The sequence below is a fragment of the Pongo abelii genome, chromosome 20 (assembly GCF_028885655.2).
Source record: "Pongo abelii isolate AG06213 chromosome 20, NHGRI_mPonAbe1-v2.0_pri, whole genome shotgun sequence".
Taxonomy (NCBI): Eukaryota; Metazoa; Chordata; class Mammalia; order Primates; family Hominidae; genus Pongo; species Pongo abelii.
In genome coordinates this window covers 61050280-61063434 of record NC_072005.2, presented here as the reverse complement: position 1 = coordinate 61063434, position 13155 = coordinate 61050280, and positions in this window count along the sequence as shown.

Genomic DNA, 13155 nt, shown 5'->3' with positions numbered 1-13155 from the left:
AGCCCCACTCATCACAGTGGCTGTGGGGTCAGTGGTACCCAGGACATGGGAGGCTCAGCCATGGTGAATTTCCAGACCAGTTCAGACAGGAGGGTGGGGACGGGAGAGGATCCTGGTGTTGGACTCCACAGTCGAGGAGGATGACTGATGCCCCCACTCAAGAGCCCACATTAGCTCCAAATACCATGAAATTCTCCTTGTGATGCGTCTGAAATATGCAGATCACCACAGCTACAGGCACGGAAAGAGGAAGAACAGTTCCTCACATTGAGACGCATCCCCTTCAATGAGCAGAGTTCAATGCTGAGTGGCCACAGGTGTCTGGGACCACCGAGCATCATTAGGGAGGAGGAGGTTCCCACCTCTGTGTGGGACAGAAGAGGAACCCCACGTCCTTCCAGGCAGGGAGGGGTCAGGGCTCTGGGTGAGGCTGGAAGCTGTGGCTCCCCCTCCCCTGTGTGTGTGGACAGGCGCTGGGGGGTCTCTGCTCACTCACTGGAGTCCATGGTCAGCGCTCAGCCCCTCCCCTGTGTGTGAGAAACAGATTCAACCCACGGTGGTCAGACATGGGCGTCTGCCCCACAGGTGAGTGTGAGGCTGGCGTTGGTCCCATCCCTGCTGGGCACAATCTTCAGCTGATGCTAAGTTTGGGAGAGTCGGGCAGGAGCAGCGGCAACAATCCCCTTCATCAGGCTGATGCCTGGACAGCCCTGGGAGAAACCCTTTATGGAAGGCCAGGTGTGTGGCAGGGGACACCCCACAGTAATGACAACCAAAATACATGAGGAAAAAATAGACAGTTGTTGAAATGCATTAGACAGACATCGTGAAGGTGAATTAATTTTTATGTTAATTTATGTATTATATAAAAGAGTCCCAAGCCCTTCTCAGCCTTTTCCCCTGCTATCATTGCTACTGAAACTTTGGGGCTTCTGTCTCCACCCTCAGGTGCCCCCCTCTTCCTGTCACAGAAGTTTTCTTCCTGGACATCAGCAGCTGGGCTGGACCTGGGGAAGGACATGGGAGTGTGAAGGGCAGTGAGGAGGTTGCGGGGGTAGGTGGGCGTCTGGGGTCTTCGGGCAGAATTACCTCCTCCACAGGCCTCTGTCCTTGTTCTCTGACTCCGCAGGCCCCACAGGACTTTGGAAATCAGCCTCCCTCTGGGCTGGGTGAAGAAGGACAGAGCTTCAGCCTTGGGATCCTGAGAACCACCTGCCCTGCACAGAGAACTCAAGAGAAAAGAAGGAAAGCTGAAAACACACTTGCATAGATGTTTTAAATACGTCGTTAGTTGAAACAACCAAAAGAATAAGGTATGTTCATGTATGTTCACATTTATTCTCTTCCTTCTAGATTTTCTCACTGGGAAACGCTGGAGCTGTTTTTCTGAGCTGACCTTTCCCATCTGGATTCTGGTTGGTGGTGCCCTGACCCCCACCTTCAGTCAGCCCATGGGTCTCCCCGCCAATTTCTTACTCACCCAATGTCCTGTGTTGGCCCTGATGCCAGTGTCAGAGGAGAAAGAAGAGGAGGAAGAGCACCAGCTGAAGGCCACTGAGACCCCGATCACAACCCCCAGGTGCTTTCCCAGACCCTGAGGTAGGACTGTGAAGGTGTACTGATGCCCTTGCCAAATGAAAGAAAACTGTTCCTGATGGTTCTTATTAACAGTGATGGAGAAAAAAATATTTAACACATCAATGGCTGAATACTGGGTATCAGGGGATGTATTAATTTGCTCAAACTACAAAACCACATGTGTTACAACATCTGCAATTGGATCATCACCTGGTTAAGCTTACAATAATCTAATATAATTATCCAATATCCCTGCGTCATCTGTAGAGGCAAAATAGGAGAGGTGAATTGCAAGGTTGTGGGAATCATTGTCTCTGCACCCTTCAAGTCCTAATATATGGAATTCCTCCAGGAATGCAAGACTGCTTTTGGTTTACAATTTAGCTGGGAAGAGGCAGTTCTAGTGGCTCCCACTGGGCCCACTCTAATAACCCTCACTCCACAAGTGAGGGAACCACTGTGGGGGTTGTGATAGTTTTTGAATATGTCTATTCCACTGTTGCCTTCTGGAACTGGGGATACAGCCACAGGGTAGGTTTAGGGATACACTGGATTCACTATGGAACAGATGTGAGTTCAAACTCCACCAATCATCTTGCCTCTAGCAGCCACTACTCTGACTGGAGGGCCACAGTGACGTTTCGGGTCTCCTGGAATTAATGTCAGTTCATACCCCATTTCCAGTAGTGCCCAAATTATCTGATTATTTTCCCCAATGCTCCATTGCCATTGTAAAAGGCCACAGGTCCCTTTAACAAAAGTCCAGGAGAAAGATTAAGAGTATACATTCTTGGTAGTGTACCAGCGACAGTGCCCTCATGGGGACCCTGCCTTCCCTTTAATTCAGGGGATTCTGGCTGTATGAACTGACTCAGTGCTAGCCATTGATTGAGAGACTGTGGCTCGCTGCTTTTATGATTTGGGTTGTCTTTTGTTCACTTGACATAGAAATTTTCTGCTTATACAGATCAAGTGAGAATTTAGTAGGTTTCCTATCTATCTCCCTTGTTAGAATGCCATGATCAACTAGCCAACACCATAAGTCTGCGGGACTATTCCGATTGCTGGTTTGACTTTGCTGTCCATCATGGTAACCACACCCACCTTGCCTTTGGTGGCTGAGTTCCTCTACTTGGCCCCTATCTCTCTGGAGGCCAAGAGGTAGGGGCCAAATTACTCCCATTACATTTAGATTTTTTTAAATTCAGCAGTTCCACTGTAGGTTCCAGCTTCCAGAGAAGAGCAATCACAGAGCTCCTCAAGGATGCCAGAGCTCCCTTTGCAATATTGTTGAAAGATACATCTTCTGATGCTTCCAGTGTGGGTTACTAGGTTTGATAAATGCATGGTAACATTACAGTCTTCCTAAGCCTTTAAGTTAATTCCTCTACAGCAAACCAAGGCATGTCTGGCATTTTGAGTTTGTTTACTGCAGGCCAGCTTTTGCTCCATGTTTGAGCCAATCAACCAGACAAACTGGTAGAATCATTTCTGGTTCTCCAAGATGCAACATTAAATGTGCAATCTCTGTTTGGTGAGCTTATATATATAAATTCAGTCTGACTCAACTTCATGTTCTTTTCACCATTATCCCAAACCCTTAATATCCACTCCGACATGTGTTCCTCAGACTTCTGTATGGATAAATTAGAAAAAAATAAATAAACTACTTTGGAGTATAGCGCATCTTCTCATGCACCACACTTTGTAACACACTTTTCAGGGCCTGCGAGACTTGAATCTAGTTATAGGTCTAGAAGCAAAGAGGGTTGGTCAGGATGTGTCCTGAGGAGAATCAGCATAGCCTTGCATGGCAACTGCCTCAGGGGAGGCCAGTATTGTTTCCTCAGACAGTACAGGGTTAATCTCCTCTCTTGCAGATAGAGAGGATGCTTCTATTGGCAAAGAAAACTCATTCAAAGTTAGGGGCTCGATATCCTCAGCCGTATCAAGGTCTTAACACACATCCTCATTCCATCTTTCAAGGTCTCACCCATTCCTAACCAGTGGCATTACTTGAACAGTAGATACCCTGTGAGGCTGGGGATTCCGTTTGAATTGTAGTACAGCCACTTCAAGGATGAGATTCTGGGTTTGATTTTCAGCAATCTCACCCCTACAGCTACAGATGATAAGAGTCTCTTTCAGGGCACACATAGAAACCTCAGATATTTATGTAGTGGTGCTTGAACTGGAAATTCTAATCTCTGGGCTCATCTTTTTCTTTACCTCTTTATCCAATGACAAAACAGCCAAACTTACTGTATTTATTAGTTTGACAACAATCTCTGAAGGTGTATGCAAGGCCACCCAGATTCTCATCCCTTATAAGTGTAGGATTAGGAGCATCCAGTGGTATACCCCTAATGCCACATCATGCCATGGACTATCACAGACTTTCTTCCTTCCTTCCTTCTTTCTTTCCTTCCTTCCTTTCTTCCTTTCTTCCTTTCTCTTTCTTCCTTTCTCTTTCTTTCTCTCTCTGTTTCTGTCATACTGTCTTAATGTCTTTAAATCTAATCAGAGAGCCAGTTCCATAAACCTCAGAAACAGTAGAAAAAACGTATTGAGATTCAGTTCATCTAGAATCATTCCTATGACCTAATTATGTATTTGTAAGTGTTCTCCAGAGAAACAGAACTGATATGTGTACATATGTACATATCTATATCTACTTATCTTGCTATCTAGGAATGGGTTCATGTAATTGTTGGCACTTGGTGAGTCTAAAATCTGCAGGACAAACAGCCTGAAGACTTAGGGAAGAGTTTCAGCTCCAGTTTGCCAGACAATCTGCTAGCAAAATTTTTTACTATTCTGTGGAGCACATTACTTCTTTTCCTTCTCACAATGCACTTATTATCTTTTAACATAATGCATATTCTATCTATTATTTATTGTGTGTAATGTCCACTTTTCTTGACTACAATATTGACTTAATACAGGCAGGCTCTTTGGAAGTTTTCCTGTCCTTTATTCTGAGACACCTCATACACCATGTTTGACACAGATTAGATACTTCACATGTGCCTGTGGAAACAGGGAATAAGAGTTTCTCCACTCCTGCCAAGTTCATTTCTATCATGGAGACAATTTGTTCCAACTTGATTCTTTTCTTCTCCCTTCCAGGCAGCCTTTTGTGCAAAGTTCTCAGAATAGAAAAAGAATAACATTCAGGAGGCAAGACCCCAAGGTTGGAAAGAAACACATCCAGACTCATTGACTCCTCCTTTCTCTCAGTTCTTAGACATCAGGGTCCTCATCTGATATCTTATTTCCGTGTGGTTTCTCCAAGAATTTCAGAGATGTTTTCTCTCCTTCTCTCTCTCTCTTTTTCTTTTTCTTTCTTTCTTTCTTTTCTTTCTTCCTTTCTTCCTTCCTTCCTTTCTTTCTCTCTTTCTTTCATTTCTTTCTTTCTCTTTCTTTCCTTTCTTTCTTTCTTTCTTCCTTTCTTCCTTTCTCTTTCTTTCTCTCTGTTTCTGTCATACTGTCTTTATCTTTTTTCTGTCTCTCTTTCTCTCTGTCTCTTTCTATCTCTGTTTCTGTCTCTTGCTCTCTTTCTCTCAGTTGAATGGATCTAATCACTACTATTAGCTCTCAGTCATTTGAATATTTCAAAAATGTTTTTCTGAGAGCATCTCAAATCCCCATGCAGACACTGTCACTGTACTCACAGATGATATAATAATTACCTGTCAGCAAGGAGATGACCTCATGGTGTCCCAAACCTTTATCTCACGGATAAGATGTCCCCTTTTGCACAGGTGCTCAGACTGTGACCATGACAGCTACTTCTTCAGCAAGAAATGGCGTTTGGTAAGAGGAATTTTTTTTTGATACAGAGCCATATTCTCAGAAAATTAGAGTGTTTATCGTAAAAAACTTGATGTGTACACAAAATTATTGTTTAGACCTAGCATCAGCATGGACCATTAAAAAGAAAACCCTTAAAGTAATAATACTTTCTGAGGGTTCCTGAGACATATAATTGCCCCAGCCTTCCCACTCGAGAGTTGCCTGGCATCTCTTGTTTTCCTCTTCTGCCATAGCCCCATCTGAAACACTGTCTCTGAATGAATACACCAACCCTCACAGTCTTCACTCTGCTGCTTGTATGAGGGTTAAGAGTGTGTCAGCTCTTGCCACCTGCTTACACACCTGCCGTCTAATGACACCTGCAACTCAGGACATTTAAAAATACCTATGGTGGTTGCATGTTGTGCTTTGGTTGGCAATGGCATATGTCTCCGGAAACTTTCTGTGATAAGTACAAAGCCATACACCTCCATCTCTTTCCCTTGGGTTCTGGAGATTACCATGCACTTAATTGCAACAATAATTTCATGTCCATAGAAAATCCTGGAACCAGTGTAAAGAAGGTAAACTCTATCTCTCATTTCACCAAATAGAATTTCACCTTTTAAAGTGAGTGACTGTTTTCAAGGCTTAGGGAGCAGGGATAATCAGGGACTATAAATGTGTTTGGGTCTAAATGCATCTCTGACTCTTAGCCAGCTTTAAAAGTGCTTTGCTACACCCCAAACCTTTGCACCTGGTCCAGATCCATTGGAATTTAGAGATCAAGCGTTCTAAAGCTGTCACTCCACTCAGTCTTAAAACAGTGAGCACTTAGTCTGTTCTGACAGCTAAGATCCCAGCCAGAAGAGTCATGGTGTGGGGATTTTCCTGCCAGGATCTCAGGAAGTAAGATGTGCCTCATTTAGCCTATTATTGTGCCTCTCTGCAAATCACTTTGATAAGAGATGAAACAGAGGTTTTCATTTCCCCACGAATGACTGCCATTCTTAAAGGGCAGATGAGACCCATAATCCCAGCTGGTCTAGGACTAACAGATATTTTCTTGTCTCCATGATTTTCCATCATTTTGTTGTTCTCACTGCTGCTCAATTAAGTTTAGTGGAATTTAAATTTAGTTGTATGTTTCCTTTATGATTCATGCATAGCCCCTTTCTTTCTCTTGTTTGGATTTGCTGACTAATGTCTACTATAAATTTGCTAAATTTCTTACACTTGTCACAAAACATTTTCTTTCCAAGAAAATTTTGAATAGGTCTGTGTGCATATGCTACATAAAATGCATGGTTTTATTTCTCACTCTCCTACTTTTCTCCCTGTCCACTGGGATCAAACTGTTATCATTTTACATAGCCTTCCAGAAATTGTTTTGATTTTCTAAAGCATCTATTTCTCTAAACTAATCTACACTTTATCAAGATTCTAGTATTTTCCAAATTTTAAGGACAGTTAAATCCCATTGTAGCTTAACAACTTTTTAATTATTAAACCAGTTAAAATATTATTATAAAAATACTGTTCTTGTTTTGGTAAATCCTAATGTTTTTGCAATGCATCTAAATTTTTAGGTATTATAAAATACTATGTCAAGTTAAATATGGCTAAAATACTCTATCTTCTACTTCATAGTATCATATAAAAGTTCCACTGTCATCTCACATTCATTCATTTCAAACTGAGAAACCATTACTTTTCATTTAATTTTCACCCAGACATAAAAATCCAAAGCTGCAAGAAGAATAGTAATTATGGGCCGGGCACGGTAGCTCATGCTTGTAATCCCAGTACTTTGGGAGGCCAAATTGGGTGAATCACCTGAGGTCAAGAATTCAAGACCAGCCTGGCCAACATGGCGAAACACCATCTCTACAAAAACGCAAAAATTAGCCAAGCATGATGATGGGTATCTGTAATCCCAGCTACTCATGAGGCTGAGGCAGGAGATTCGCTTAAACCCAGGAGGCGGAGGTTGCAGTGAGCCAAGATTGTGCCACTGCACTCCAGCCTGGGTGACAGAGCAAGATGCCATCAAAAAAAAAAAAAAAAAGAAGAAGAAGAAGAATAGTAGCTATGTACAGTGATGCTATGACCATAATTAAACATGTAACAAAAAAAAGGATTTCAAATTTAAATAAATCTCTTTTAAATTTTATTTTGCATTTGGTTGATAATCTCCAAGAAAAACATATATTTGTGAGCCTTTTTTTCTTTCCCGCAGAAATCCTTGTTTATATAATTTCCCTGCTTCGATAACAAATGATATTTTATTTTACTGTTTAGAATGAGCACTTAAAATATTAATGACAGCCTCCTTTTTTCAATTTTGGTATATAAAATATTTCTAATATTCTGAGTTCCATATTATATGTCGTTAGTCTTAAATAAGTTTTACTATTTGAAATATTGTAATATTTTTTAATTGTTCTATGGCTCATGTTTTAAAATTGCTTACTAAGTATTTGCCTCAACTCATGTTTTAAAATATATACATCTGTTTCTATGTGCTTAATCTACTAGATACTAATTTATATGGTTATATGCCTTTACATAAATATTTTTATTTGCCTAAATGGCATCCTGTAGAAACTGGTTTTAGTTTTTCAACTAAATGTCAAAATGTTTAAATCCATGTATTTAACAATATTCTTCCAACTCATTTTGGAATTAATTTTTACTCAAATACTAAGTTCTTAATTTTTTAATACCTATAATTCTCCTGGTCTCTAATCTTTGGAATTCAAAGATCAAACAAAATTTCTATCTCTGATCTGCATCTATTTCTTTACATATCTACCTATCAAATACTTCACATTATTTTGTAGACTGTTTTTTTTTCTTTGGTTTACTATAACCAATTTTTATCTGTAATTTTAAAATATTAGATAAAACTATTTTTTATATTATAATTAATTTTCTTTCTCTGTCTTCTTTTTGACCAGTACAGGACATTTGGGAATGTTAGTATTTGGTTGTAAAATACATTGTTGATGCACACATATTTTGTTGGTTAAATTATTTAAGATACTGATTCACTCCATGCAGTATGGTGGTTTATTGCATTTTGTCAGGTCTCAAGCATCCTTTCTTTTTTCTTATAGTATTTCTTCCACATTTACTCAATTGAGTGGTTGATTTGTACAATTACATACATTTTCTTAAGCCATTTTTTCATTAAAATTGCAAATACAATACTGCCTCTACAAAGAAGAATTTACAAATTATTTTTTACCCAGTTTATGTATTTGCACAACTCATAAATATTAATAAATATCTGTTGTATTCTATTTAGCAGTTTATTAAGCAATTATGAAACTGAATTGTGTCCAAATGTTACAAAGGTAATATTTTGATTGCCAAAATATACATTCATGTTTAAACATTTTTTTTTTCAATTCTTGGTTGGATTTACTAGAGATATATTATATTTTAGAAATGGGTGAGGCGCAGTGGCTCATGCCTGTAATCTCATCACTTTGGGAGGCCATGGAGGGCAGATCACCTGAGGTCAGGAGTTCAAGACCAGCCTGACCAACATGGTGAAACTCCGTCTCTACTAAAAATTCAAAATTAGCCGGGCGTGGTGACACATGTCTGTAAGCCCAGCTACTCAGAAAGCTGAGGCAAGAGAATCACTTGAACCCAGAAGGTGGAAGTTGCAGTGAGCCGAGATAGCACCATTGCACTCCAGCCAGGGCAACAAGAGAGAAACTCCATCTCAACAACAACAACAACAACAACAATAAAAAATTAAAAATTAAAATATGGTGAATTTCAGTGTTGCGGTCTTGTTTCTGAACAATTTCCATGTGCTGCTAATTATATAACTGTAATAGTAAAAAGGGGTGCTTTTTAATATTGAAAAATAGTAAAAATAGTAGAAGAGATAGTGACCCTTAATATATCACAGGTTTGTCCATCACTGAGCTCAGGAGGCAGTGCTCATAGGTCTCACCTAAATAACAGACTCATTTTGCTTTTCCACTTTGAGTATTTTTAAGGCACATATTAAAGACGTACACCTTGACGACTTTATATATATAGTGAAATAATCACCACAATCCATCACCTCACTTGTGTGTGTGGTAAAACTACTTAGAATCTACTATTTTAGCAAATTTCAAGTGTATAGTACAGTATTCTTACCAATCGTTTTCATTCTATACATTAGATATCGATAATTTATTCATCTTGGAGAATTAAAACGTTGTACCCCTTGGCCAGGTACAGTGGCTCACGCCTGTAATCCCAGCACTTTGGGAGGCCAAGGCGTGTGGATCACCTGAGGTCAGGAGTTGGAGAACAGCCTGGCCAACATGGCAAAACCCTGTCTCTGTGAAAAATAGTAAAATTAGCCGGGCATGGTAGTGCATGCCTGTAATCCCAGCTACTTGGGAGGCTGAGACAGGAGAATCGCTTGAACCTGGGAGGCAGAGGTTATAGTGAGCCAAGATGATACCACTACACTCCATCCTGGGTGACAGAACAAGACTCTGTCTCAAAAAAATAAATACATAAGTGAAAAACTTTAGACCTCTTGACCAACATCTCCTCATTTCTCCCATCCTTAGCCCCTGGTAACCACCTTTCTATACTCAGTTTCTGTAAGTCTATTTTAGATTTCACATTTATGTTATATAATCAGGGATTTGTCTACCTGTGCCTGGCTCATTTCACTTAGCATAATATCATCTGGGTCCAACTGTATTATTGCAAATGATAAAATATCCTTTTCTAAAAATGCTGAATAGCCCGGCTGTCATGTAAAACTAATATATTTGTTATGCTTATATGCCAGGCACGGTGGCTCATGCCTGTGATCCCAGCATTTTGGGAGGCTGAGGCAGAAGGATCACTTGAGGCAAGGAGTTCAAGACCAGCCTGGGCAACACAGCAAGACCCCCGTCTCTACCAAGGATACAGAACGTTAGCCGGGCGTGGTGGTGCATGCCTGTAGTCCCAGCTACCCAGGAGGCTGAGGTGGAAGGATTGACTGAGCTTGGGAGGTTGAGGCTGCAGTGAGCTGTGATCCCACCACTGGGCTCCAGTCTGGGAGACAGAGTGAGACCTTGCCTCAAATAATTAAGTAAATTTGTTAATGCTTAAAAAAGTGCTGAATAATATTTTATGATAAGTATATATCATATTTTCTGTATCCATTCATCCATCGATGAACAATTATGTTGTTTTCATATCTTGACTACTGTGAATAATGGTGCAATGAATATAGGCGTGCAAACACTTCCTCAGTATCTTGATTTCAATTGCTCTGGCGAAGTATCCAGCAGAGAAATGCTGTGTCGTGTAGTTCCATTTTAATTTTTTGAGGAATCTCTATGCGTTTTTCAGAATGGCTGCACCAATCTGCATTTTTATTAGTGGTGTTCTAGGGTTCCCTTTTCTTCACGCCCTTCCAAGCACTTACCTTCTTTTGCCTTGTTAGCATCCTAACCAGAGAGGTGATGCCTCACTGTGATTTTAATACGTTTTCCTCATGATTAGGCATGTGGATCCGTTTCCTAAACCTGCTGTCCACTCCTGTGTCTTTGGAAAAATGTCTATTCAGCTTCCATGAGTCTGTGGGTCACATCTGCAGCCATTTTGTTAGATCTGCGTGATGGCTGCTGTGAGCGCTCACAGCTTCCGGTGCTCGCGCCTCCTCCAAGACTATTCCACCATTCCAATCCCTTCCACGATCTGGTGCTGAGAGGCTGACGTGGGCAGTTTCCCCTGAGGCTGAGGAATCTGGGAGTTCCCTCTGCTCTCACTTTCCTCTATGGGAGAGCTGGCAGCCTGCGGAGTCTCTCCTGGCACTGAACTGTGCCTCCCTGGGGCAGGAGAGATGCAGATCAAAAGCTATTCTTTCTATTTTCTTCAAAAATCTTTTTTTTTTATTTTCAAATATATTGCTTTATGCCATTTCAAAAACAAACCTGCACGTTGTGCACATGTACCCTAAAACTTAAAGTATAATAATAATAAAATAAAATAAAATAAGAATAAATAAATAAATAAATAAATAATAATAAAAATAAATGCAAGACACTGGGAACATATTGCAGATCAACATAACTCTCCCTGTCTCCAATGAGTCTAGACATTTTGAGTAATAAAAAAGTGAAACAGGGCTAGTGAATAAAGCTTGATTATAGCATTCTGCTGTACTATTACCTAATTTTGTAACTATTTCTTGTACCTTATTCTGCAATTTTTTGCTCATTGTGGTGCTGGCAACTCTCACTGCACTTCTAGGTTGTCACAGAAATATTTCTGATCCTAGATGGCGGTCACAACTGATGTTTCTGTGGGGCTATGATGAACAGAATCACCTATTCCACCGTCTTGGAATTCCACCCCTCCTGCGTTGGTTTTAGTGGTAATTTTTTAAATAAAAAGTAAAGATTTTGAAACACAATATGAATCTGAGGGCATGTTAACACAAAAGTTTTTTTAAAAAATTAGATCTGACACAGTCAGTGACTCGTTTGTTTGTGTCTTGCATTCTCCAGCTTGCATTCCTGCCCCCATAGCTTTCTCATCAACAGGATCCACCCAGTACTACATTCACCACGAACCTGAAGTCTAAGGGTTTGGGAGGCCATTGCTGTTTATTGCTCGTACACTCAGTGTACAGATTTTGCAACTCGGTCCATCTTCCAATTTGGAAACTCTGTCCTGTTTCACTTTGGAAGTATACACATATTTTCATGAATATATATGTAGTGCAAAGATATTTTCGGCCGGGCGCGGTGGCTCACGCCTATAATCCCAGCACTTTGGGAGGCGGAGGCGGGAGGATCACGAGGTCAGGAGATCGAGACCATCCTGGCTAACACGGTGAAACCCCGTCTCCACTAAAAATACAAAAAAATTAGCCGGGCGTGGTGTCGGGCGCCTGTAGTTCCAGCTACTCGGGAGGCTGAGGCAGGAGAATGGCGGGAACCCGGGAGGCGGAGGTTGCAGTGAGCCGAGATCGCGCCACCGCACTCCAGCCTGGGCGAGAGTGAGACTCCGTCTCAAAAAAAAAAAAAATTTACATATAATTCATAAACCCAAAGACAAAACCTAGGTAAAAAATAAAGAAACTTATACCAAGTTAAGATTTACTAAACAAAGATGAATTATCACTGAAATCTGTAGATTATTCAGATTATGCAGATTATTCAGACCAAAAATGGTCTGAAAATTTCTGCAGAAATCTTCTACAAAGAAAAGAATGTTTTCTGTGGAATACTTCAGATAGAAAAGGGAGATACTGGTTCTTGCCTCCATTTCCACTTTCGGAATGTGGTAATTTGGTGCCGCAAATGAGGTATTTTGTTTGTTTGGCTTATTTTCTTTTGTTTTAGCACTAGTAAACATATATGGTTTATATATATTCATTTATTTCAATCCATTGAAATATTATTTGATGCTATAAGTATTCCATTCTTTGTCAGTGGGATCCTTCAGGATTGCACTTCTGTTTAATTCAAATGAATTTGATGGTAATTGTGACTCCTTTGTTCTCTTGTATAATAAGGGGTTCTGAGTTCATTTCATGCATTCCGTCCTAAAGTGGACTCACCTATTTTCTCAAACAGAAATAAAAAACATTTGACTATCTATATATATTTTCAGATTAAATATTTTCTATGATATGAGTATTTTACTATACATCGTCAAAATTATTTATTATAATAATCATATATATTATTTGATTATTTAAAAATTTAAAAAATTTATAATATAAAATGAGGTATATGTAATCATCAAAATTCTTTA